At 29.0% G+C, this 11,940-nt stretch overlaps 1 long non-coding RNA gene across 1 annotated transcript; it reads right to left on the bottom strand.

The window, feature by feature from the left end:
* Positions 1–586: 586 nt before the first annotated feature.
* Positions 587–10,120, bottom strand: LOC134249645 (uncharacterized). Its single transcript, XR_009988338.1, has 3 exons — positions 9,822–10,120; positions 3,279–3,307; positions 587–928 (listed from the first exon to the last, which is right to left on the bottom strand). It is a non-coding gene; the product is annotated as an uncharacterized LOC134249645 (long non-coding RNA).
* Positions 10,121–11,940: the final 1,820 nt, after the last annotated feature.

The following is an 11,940-nucleotide window of genomic DNA, read 5'->3' on the forward strand; positions in this document are numbered from 1 at the left end:
TAAATCATATGTAGATGCATCAAACATTATAGGAAACTTCAAGAGAATTTGAATTAAAAAAACTTTTACCAAAATCAATAAAATCAAAAAATATAACGTTACAACATCTTTTCTGTTTTTCTATTCTAACTGTTAGGCGGTTTTTTACACAATAAATTGTCTAAGAATTTTCCCGATCATGACAAGGATTACTCTAGGAAGTGACCAGTGTGCATGGAATGTTCACTCCTTCTGGGCACATGATCCTGTTTCAAGTTGTTTGGAGGTCCGCGTGGTTTCTTTACCCATAATATGTATTTTTGAATGAACTTTTTAACTTGAATATTGTTCATGATCTTCGTATCTAGTCAACAAATAAATATAAGAGCAATTGATATTGTGCTAAATACTTTATTGCGTTTTATTTATTTATTTATACTCAACCTTATAACCTTCAGAATAGGAGTCCACATTTTATGTCGTTTTGCATTCAGTATTCAATACTAGAAAGATTCCGTCGAAAGCTTACAGAGTAAGTGCACTTCAAATCAGAAGAAAACTTCAATTGATTACAAACTATTGAATACAAGAAATTAAAAGACTCAAGATCTGAATACATTATTTTTATTGTTACATGCAATACGTCGCCACTGTGGAACAATGGTTAGAGTGTCTGCTCTAGGGCTGCAAAGTAAGGAGTTGATTCTTACGTCGCCTCTCGGTTCGAATCCGACCGTGGAACGGGGAGTCCGGTCCTTTGGATGAGACCTTCTATAAAAGTCCTGTGTCGCAGTAGGAACTGGCCCGTAAAAGAGCCCTCCCTGCTAAGTGGCCCTGACGTCCGAGTATAGGAAAACATTTGCAGGTCTCCAGCGGCAAGTGGTAACGTCTCGATATTAGTGAACATTTCTCAAGGTGGACGCTAAACATGAAATGTTAGTAAATATCCCTGCAAAATAAAGTTTAAGTTTTGTTTCTTCAAAATATAATAGTTTAAATTTTATATCATTTTGAGAAGAATAGCTGACAGATCCCTTGTTGAAGCCTGTGATGCAAATTCATTTATAAGTCATGAGAAAATATCAATGGAAAATTGAAATAACACGGAAATTATTGACTTTGTGATCTAAAATATTTTTGAATAAGATACTAATTGAAATTAAAAGAAATAATAATAATTGCATTCCTAAAACATGTCTCAAAGAACGGGTAGGATACAATCATGACTGAATTGTAAAATTAATATCAAAAATGAATATCATAGGATGGGTTTATGAGACTTACTCTTTAGAAATTGTTTGGATAGTTACACAATTTATATGTCCAGGATGGAATATATGATGAATATCCAAATATTATGTCAGATATAGACAAATCCCGAAGATGTCTTATTTATCATTACCTTGCAGATAGTTTTACCCTTCAGTTGTACTTATGTCAAACAAATTATTTAGAATATAGAGTAATAATAATCAGATTAAGACGATTTACGTATAACGCATTGATTGAACAAGAAGAAATATTAAAACTATGAGCATAGATATAATAGACAATGATTTTGTAATGTTCGTCAATTTGGTGACATTGATAATGATTTTCATTTTGTGCTAAAATATTCACATTTTTATACATTTCGACAAAATACTTGAAAAGTTACTACCCAAGAAAACTAAGTGTCTTAAAATTGATACAGTTATTAAGTACGTTATGTCATAGATTGTTCAAGAATAAGGTTACCTAGGGTAAATTTTACAACTAGCGAGTTTATCAAGAACAGTGTCTTTAACTTATTTATAAATTACTGAATCTATTGAATTTGAATGAATTGTACATGACGTATGTTAATTTTATAAGTTTATGTGTTAAAATCTATTACAGTAAATATTGTCTCTGAGAGGTATGTCTCTTGACTTCAATAAACTGAACTGAACATATTGTTCAATTTTTTCTGGGAGATACTGGGTTCGATTCTCGTTAACGTTAAACGTTTAACGTTGGAACGCTAAACGCATCTTACGTGGGCCAAGAATTTTCGGATATAGAGTGTCAAAGGCATATAATTTATATTATATAAAATTACATATAAAATTGACTCACCAATTTCTCATGTTCTGTAACTAAATCAAAATTTAATAAAAAAAAATAACTCTGCCATTCACTTATAAAATGATTGATTCTTTTATAATTATTTATATTTTTAGATTTGTTTATAAATGAGGAGATTTAGGAAATGAACAATTGTTCATGCTTATGTGCACATAGATATTTGGATGAAAAAAGCATCATTCAAATATTTATTTGTAGGATATAAATCATACAATTTCAGAGGGTTTATATGCAGGGCACTAATAAAGTAATGAAGATAATACTTGACGTACAACTACATGTATCTCCTTAACATCATCCAAATAATGTGTCACATTGCAGTAAGTTGTATAAAGCTGAAATGCCCCTTGCCAAAATCTTCTCAGCATTAGAATTTATTTAATTATAATTGATTATTATGTTAGTGAAGTCGAAAATAGATGACATATCCATAAACTTGCTCAAGTCTGTATGTTTTTATTGTTTTGTTTTTTGTACTTTGTACATTTTTGCATTGCTGTCTTCTGCTATCTACCACAGTTAAATGTTATCAAAGGTTTGACATTATTAAAAAGTATGAAAGAGAGCACGATGACGTACAGACTTGAGCAGGTCTAATTTCTTAAATTTATTTATTTATAAAATTGATTATAGGCTTGCTCAATCATATACAGTATTTCGATTTCAAATTATTAGAAAAAAATCTGAAGGAGCCATTATTATAAATTTCATGAGATCTAGACATCGTTTTAATTTTTTTGGTAAGAGTTGATTATAAACTTCCCGCATTCTCTCATTAAAATTTCTGTGTATTTATCAAAAGTATTATTTCTCTGAAAATATGCACTAAGTCCTTTTTACTCAATTAATTGATTTAGAAGATATACTGACAGATTTCCCTTTTTAATGGATTTACTAGTGCTTTTGTGCTTATGGGACATTTTCAATAAGATTTCAAAATCCAAGCATGTGTATCCTGCATTTGGATTTCCATTCATTAGAAAAAAAATATCATTTGAATTACATGAACATGTTAGAAAAAGAATTACGATGTTTTGTCATTTAATTAGTTTTTAAAAAACCCCTACTTTCCGTTTTATTTGTATAATGATTGATTCTCATTATGTTGAAAATAAAAATGTGCTCGTACAAATTGTCTGTTTTAAAAAGCGTTGTCTGCACCGATTTGATATGGAAAATTTGATGAAACCTACCTTTTTCTATTAGTTCAGCGATGTCTATCCTAAATAAAAAAAATTGCTTTATTTCTTACATACACTAATGCATAAAATAATGCAGAGGTACATTAACGGTAAATGCAGATATCGATTACACTAAACATTCAATTAACTCTTTACATCATCAAAATATATCTGTCCATATTTTTATCATATTGTGATTAGAAGTAAGTAGCTAACAGTACTCTTGCAAAAGACTAAGCAGTATGTTTATTTGAGTTTTTTCATAAGAAAATTATAATGACAAGAACAGGTTAGATATAAAAATTCATCATTATGTTACAATTTTCTCTCATCAAGTTAAATAAAAATCCTTTATTGACTTTAATGATTTCATGCAAATATATCAGTAAATCATATCTGAATCATGTAGTAAATAATTGTTTAAGATATACACATATACATGTATCTGTTATCATAATTCGAGTTTTTATTCAAATTGAGAACATATAACTTGCACATGTATAACTTCATATTGTCACTGAAGTATAGATGTCTAGAAAATAAGACTGTATAGAAAATAAGAAGTATAAATGTTTAGATAATAAACAGTAAGCTCATTAAATGTTAAATTGATAATAATCTACACAAGATTCTATATGTAAATTCATACTGCGAAAATAATTTACAGATTCCTTGCTAAATCGTGTACATCATATGTTTTTCAAGTCATCAGAAAGTTCAAACGGGTATTTCATAAGAATTCTAAAGACTAAAACTGATCATACTATACAATTATAGCCTTTTGATGAGGTAAATCTCTCGATATATAGACCTTAGAGAAAGCATATCGACCGAGCACGAAGTTATTTTTTATCAGTTAATAAGAAGTGTCTTAAAATCCTTCTTTCTAATACTCAATACCTTCTCATACAAGGCATTGTCATGTCATCTACATTATGACGTCACAGTAACTGTTTTTAGAAACATCCAGTTTAAAAAGACTATTGTTGTTTTACAGAAAAACGTTTCGAATTTTAGAAACAGCAGGTTTATAAATGTTTAAAATAGAAACATCCAGTTTGTAACACAATTTATACTTGATCATGTGATCCTGTTTGAGCCAATCAGATATTTGGAACAATATAGAAAAATAATAACAATATTGTTCATATTTGTCGCTCTGCATTTTTGAAATTTCAACCAAAAAATAAGGAAATAAATTCATACAGTGTCTTGTTTTCATGTTCACATTGGAATTTGGGTGAATGAGTATTAATGTAACATAATAATTATCATACCCCTGCATGAAAAGTGGGAAGGAATATAGCGATCAGGATGTCCATCCGTCTGTTACGCTTTGGGGTACCCTTCTCTTAACCGCAATCCTCTTATACAATTCAGTGAAAGAATGTACAGAAACTTTCACAGAATCTTTGTTACATAGTGCCATTATATTGTGCACCTCCTATTTTACCTTTTGTTCAGACACATTTCCAGGTTCCCCATAGCAAAACATGGACACTTCCATTCTTTCTGTAATATATATGTATATACACATCTCTTATCCGCAACTCCTTTTTGTACTATTTGATGATATTGTTATAGATTCTTTGTCACATAATGTCATTTTGCACCTCTTATTTTATATTTTGGTACGACACTTATTTTGTGTTGGCTAGAACAAAACATGGACCTTGCCATTATAATGGAATGGGAGGCGGGGTATAATTTAGTGAGCGCAGTGATCACAGTACCTTTGGTATTTTTTATGCATTTTATCTCAGATTCAAAATAGGATTTTTTAATTTCTGTCATGCACTTTTGTAGGGACTGACCAAAGTATTCAAGATGACACGAAATATCGGACTACCATTATATCTTTACATCATCAAAATACAAAAGTTTTCGTTGATATATTGTGATATGAAGTAAAAAGCTTTCTACACTCTGTACAGCATGTTTATTTCAAACCTTCAGAAAATATAGATGGAATATGATCATAACAATAAAAATAATATCTACTTTGACCTACAAATATGATATGATTAAAGTGATATATTGTTTAATTGTGCCACACCGCTTAATGTTCGGGGGGATACTTGTCCTGTACCTCTTCTAGCTTAAGACACAATATAGGTCGTTACTATTCCTTCACAGATCAGTGAAGTAGAAGAAAAAGTAGCTGGTTTTTCGTAAATAGAGTGGCCTTGAGATGTCGTTACTTCAGTTAAAAAAATGGAACATCATTAGAATTTGTATGAAATGTCAACATATAAATCCAACCTGTTGTAATATTAAGAGCTATCTATCCTTGTTTAAAATTTAATTTTTTAAATCATACTCTGCACTTTTGTTGGGTTTTATAAAAGTAATGGTTACATTTAATACATTCAGTTATCTCCTTATGTCAGCATAACATTATTGTTCAAATTAAATGTCATATTTCAATAAGTTATACATGCCCGAAGGATCCTATACAAAGGCATCACAGCTTTTCAATAAATTCACGAGAAACGTGGATCTTTTCAATTAAGTTTAATACCAAAAATGTGACAGATTACTTGCCGAAGTCTACATAGCACGTGGATTTCAAACCATAAGAATCGATAGGAAATTATTGTAATAACATGAAAACGATAAAAGATTTAAACATACATTTTGCCAATGTTTTAATCAATTAGTAAGATAGGTTGGTGATCATGATCTACTGGTGATGTTCTCTTAAAAAGTAACAGGACCTTTAATTCATGAAAGAACTTACTTCTCTTAAAATGTATATTGAAAGGTTTCTTTCATTCAATGAATAGATGTAGGAGATACTTTCATACATTTTCAATATATATCAAATGATTTGCCTGTGATCATTTGCACGTGCACATTTTCAGAGACAAAATAAATCAATATCTATACCCAAATGAATTCAAAATCATATATTTAATAAATATCTTTTTTAAATCAAATACATCACAGATAATTTCCAAGACTTACTATAATCACGTAATACATAATATTATTCATTCTTTTAAGAAATAACTCTGAGAAAGTTAACGATAGGAAGGGCTTTTCAATTAAATAGATGCAACCAAAATGCAAAGTATTTCATTCATTCTATAATAAACTTTCAAAAGCGACATGAAGAAAAGGAAAATGATAAATAAATGATAGTTCAATTTAAATCTAATGAACGTCAACTTAACTTATTACAGATTATCCGCCAGGCATATCAAAAGAAGATGTAACTTGCCATAGGGATCTGAATTTTGTTTAGCTAATCAAGGAATCATCAATAAATTTAACCTGGCTTGTATTTCGTATTTTTTTAAATTGGTAAATGATTTCAGACTTTTTACAAGAAAGAAAAGTGAGACCCAGGGGCCACATTGCTCACCTGAGCACTGTAGCTAGGATTAAATAATCAATTAGCATTGGAAAGCATAAATGCATTTTGATCCCGACCTACGCCTCAAAGGGAGTTGGTATGATTTGAATAATATTGAATCTGCACTAAGTATGCTTACCGGGTACATATTTCTTTTCACTGACTGACTCACTCTTCCCCTGGGAGTTATGATATGAACAAATATAAATCTACCCTTTCTGAGGATGCGTCCATATAAATATAACCTACCATTGCTTTATTGTTCTTACGAAGAAAATTTTTAAGAATTTCTTCTATATATTTCTATGTAAAACTTGAATCGTCTTTTAAATTGTGGCCCCATCCTTCACCCGGAGGTCATGATTTGAACAAACTTGAATATTCATCTCTTAAGAATGCTTTCACTTAAATATGGCCAATCAAGGCTTTTTTTGCTGTTCTTGAACATAAGAATTTTAAAGATTCCCCTGTCATATTTTTATATAAAAATTTGATCGTCCATTGTGGGCACATCATTCTCGGGGGGGGGGGGGGGGGGGGGGGGGGGGATGATTTGAACAAAATTTGAACCACCTCAGAATGCTACACAATAAATATGACCAATCATAGCTTAGCTGTTCTTGAGAAGATATTTTGAAGAGATTTCTCATAAACGTCTTTGTTAAAATTTGTTCGGTTATATATGTAGCGACCCAACCCTACCCCCTGAGACTTTATACATTGTATATAGTTTAAAATAAAACGTTTCTATCTTACTTTCTTGAAGAGAGAACCTCATTAAATAAAGAAATATAGATCCAAATGTAAAATATTTGTATACCTGTCAACAATTCAGCTTCAAGAGGTGAATGATTTGTGCAAAATTAATCTTAATACATCTCTACTCATGAGATTTGTTGTTTTGTTTTTGGTTAGGCTTGGTTTGGTTGTTTTTTTTTTTTCGTTTTTTTTATTTGCACTCCCTCCTTCATATTTACAAAGCACAATTTTTTTAAATATAATTTAACATATAAATACTAGACAGGATGAAAATGCATAAACATGCAAGTAATAAACTGTTCTTTATATATCATTCTCGCAAAACATTTATTTGATATACAATCTTTTTCATTTTACATATAAAGTTAATAAAAAAAAACATATTTAGATTGAAGGATATATTAGTTCATCAGTTTAATTATTTCTTTTCAGGGAAAGGAAGAATGCATTGAATTGAAATTGAAACATAAAATTCATTTTAACCTTACCTCAAGGATTTTGATTGCATTTTTGTTAACATGCACAAAGAGACATTTTGACTTATTTCAATATTTTTATTTTGAATGTGCATTCCCTCCTTCATATTTCACATGCACAATACGACATTTTGACTTATTTCAATATCAGCAAAGTAAGCATCTATTTTTGGCTTTTTGAAAAGTGCCAATTACTTTAAGTAAACTTTCTTGAAACTGAAATGTCCTCTTAATTTAAAGGACATATTTTGAAAAAAAGAAGTGAATTTCTTTTTATATTATCCACACTAGGACTTGAACCTAGATATACCATAAGTAAATTATGGTCGCTTTTCCTTAAGCTATCTGGATGTAAATAAAGAAATTGCATCTTCCCTTTTCAGTTAAAATTAACTCAATATTATTCTTTGTTCCCAGAATACAATCTTTATCAAAATTAAATGCAACGTAAGGCAAAAAAAAAAAAAAAAAATACAAAATGCAATGAATGTGTTTAATGGATATACAGTATACAGTTAATTACACATTGATCATAAGAAAGAATGTCACTTTTGAGAAAATATTACCAAACTTAAAACAAACACAAGGATTTTGACTTATTTCAATATCAGCAAAGTAAGCATCAATTTTTGGCTTTTAAAAAAGTGCCAATCATTTTAAGTAAACTTTCTTGAAACTGAATTGTTATCTTAATTTATCTAAAGGACATGTTTTGAAAAAAAGAAGTGAATTTCTTTTTATATTATCCACACTAGGACTTGAACCTAGATATACCATAAGTAAATTATGGTCGCTTTTCCTTAAGCTATCTGGATGTAAATAAAGAAATTGCATCTTCCCTTTTCAGTTAAAATTAACTCAATATTATTCTTTGTTCCCAGAATACAATCTTTATCAAAATTAAATGCAACGTTAGGCAAAAAAAAAAAAAATACAAAATGCAATGAATGTGTTTAATGGATATACAGTATACAGTTAATTACACATTGATCATAAGAAAGAATGTCACTTTTGAGAAAATATTACCAAACTTAAAACAAACACAAGGACATAAAATGGTTGTGGCCAAAGAGGAGGTAACTCAGAAAAGGTCACCTTATTTATTTTGTGACACTGAAAATATTCTTTCCTTGTGGTGTAGTTTCCTGATTTTATCTTATATTATTTTTCAGAATACTGTTTTATTTTATTTACTAAGGTGCCTGTAAATTTCTCCAGAAAACATTAGCGCAAATATATGCCTTATTAATATGTTCTTTAATTAGTATCAATTTCTTAGTGGAATTGAAAGCATAACTTATCCTGAATTTGTATATTCATGTATATTTTAGTTGCCCTTTGGTAGATGTCTGAATTTTGTATCATTTAACATCTACAATCAATGCCAATATATTATTTCAAATAAATATTACTGCTATTAAGATTTTTTTACCAATATAAAACCTAATCATAAGATGATATAATTTTTTCTTTCTTTTAAATGAAATAATTACGATTATTTTTCTAAGAAGTAATTGTTTGGTTAAAATAAAAACAAGAAAACTAAATAATACTGGCACTTCACTTAAAAAAATCATTTTGTTTTTATTGTTTTTATTTTGTTTATGTTTTGTTGTTGTTGTTTTTATGTTTTAAAATTACACTAAATGTTTACATGAATATTCATAATGATAATTATAGTCCTATATACCAGAGTCAACCTTTTGATTAATGTTTTATTTTAATTCAAATAGATAATATAAACACACAAAACAATGAATTCTTGGAATGCTATAAGCAATAAAAAGATATTTCATAAATCACACAGACTGATAATCAAACACAATTCGTTAATTAAATAGAGAAATAGATGTGTATCGTTTAAGATGTAAATTGTTAGCAAAATAGATGGGGTGATAAGCAATCAATTTTTATATCTCTTGCAAAAAAGTTTTTTTTTTTTTTAAAAACAAGCTTACTTACGTTGAAATGATTATTTGTATGTGAAATAATATAATTCACAATCCTCAATCCTTAGCACAACAGATTCTGTAGTACAGATGAAAATATCACTACTAAAAGGAAAATAATCAACCCTTGAAAGAAGCACGCCGATAAAGTACAGATGTGCCTCTTCTTTGCACACTGAAGTAAACACATTCCATTACATCCTGTGTAATCTTTAGGTGGTACAATGAAACATACGGAAGTTCAAAGCAATTCAAAACACAATAAACGCCATTTTCAAGAACATTTTCATATTCTAAATGTAAGGCCAGAAAAGTATTCACATAAAATTGTGTGTTTGTATAGTAACACGGTCACGAACAGCATGTTTCTATATTTATCACGTAAAAACAAAAAACATTCTTCATCTACACAGACAATAAAGGTTTGAGGCTTTGAAATCTCTCCCAATTTGTACTTAAACTTTAGCAATAACACAGCACAGTTGACAAAACTCGTTTCTCACCGATGGGGTGGGGGTGGTATAATATAAACAGTGCAGCAAAAATTCTGGGCATCCTTCGAACCGATAAAGTATTAAATGTCCATTTCTATGTATAAATAATTTTAAAAAAAAAAATGGGGTGTTACTTCGCCGCATACAACTTGAAAAAAGTTACTAAAAGTTTTTCATAAACATATAAGCAAAATATATTTGTAATCCCATATTAAAACTGTACGTATCGGAACGTGTAATTGAAATTCGTGTAATATCCGGCTGCAGTAACAACATGTATCAGAACCTTGCATTAAAGTAGCTACTAAATTATACTTTTCATTTCTCATGTTTCCGCGTTTGAAATGATATAAACATATAAACATTTCTTTACTTGTAAAATACAAGTATTATTTAATCAAAAATTGACAATTTATGTTAAAAAGTATAGCAAGTATTCCTGCATTTTATCTGATTTGCATGCTGCAGAGGTCATTCAGTTCGTGTTCTGGAATGCGATGTAAACAAAACAGAGATGCAGATTGCTCAGTCAAAGAGAGGTAATCATATACATACATGTAGCGTTTGGTAGGTCAAAGTTCAAAACTGGATTTGTTTCCTATCTCAAAAGAACGTGCAAAACTATAACATCGATTTCTTTGATCTTTATCAAATTTCAGTTTGATTCACTCGAATAATCATGCCAATAATCTACGATTAGTTGCTATCGCTAAAAAAAAAAAATAATTTAATGACGTTATTAAAAAAAACCGGCCAAATATATAATGAATCTTATTTTTTTTTATAGCACAGGCGCTGTTTTTCATTGTATACAAAAAACGCAATACCACACAAATCTAATTTTTCAGTATATGCTGTTATACAATTGTGATAATATGCATGTATTAAACAATTAAAGAATAATAAAGACTAAAAAACATACATGAATGTAACATGTTTTGCACGTTTAATTTGTTTCATAATTTTAAATAACATAAATGAAATAAAACACATACATACGAAAATAAATTAAGAATGATAATTATTTTTTTTTTAAAAATGATAATGACAAGAGCATTTGTACAAAGCTTATTTTTCTTTTTTATTTCAAGTTGGAGGTTTTATTATAAATTAGACAATGTCTATTCTTTAATTGTAGAAATGTAGTATTGTATTAAATGATATAATGTACCTTGAATTTATTTTTTCCCTTCTTGTATAGTTGACGAAAAATTCTAGTAACTCATAAAGTGACCTCAATGTAGTTTACTACTAGTTTTTTACTACCAAATAATTTGATGCCAGTACTAGAGCAGGTGAAATTTAGATCCAGACCAGGACTTGAACCTGGATATTACATTAGTGATAAATGGCTGCTTTATCAATTAAGCTATCTGAATTTTTTTAAAGAAATCATTCTGCTCATGAAATAATCTTTGATTTATATTTAATATCAGCAGAAAAAGGTATTCTTACTTGAAAATAATATTAATTGATGTTTATTTGTCTATGTACATATTTATTACAGCAAAAACTATCAAGAATAAGCAAAATTAATTGAAATTTATGACATAACTAATTATAATGTTACAGGAATGTTTCAGTATTTTGAAAATATTTTAATTCAAAATATGATTTTTAAAACGCTATTTAAGTGCA

This window comes from Saccostrea cucullata, unplaced genomic scaffold (assembly GCF_032062105.1).
Source record: "Saccostrea cucullata isolate Sc308-1 unplaced genomic scaffold, CSIRO_AGI_Scuc_v1 ctg4279, whole genome shotgun sequence".
NCBI lineage: Eukaryota > Metazoa > Mollusca > Bivalvia > Ostreida > Ostreidae > Saccostrea > Saccostrea cuccullata.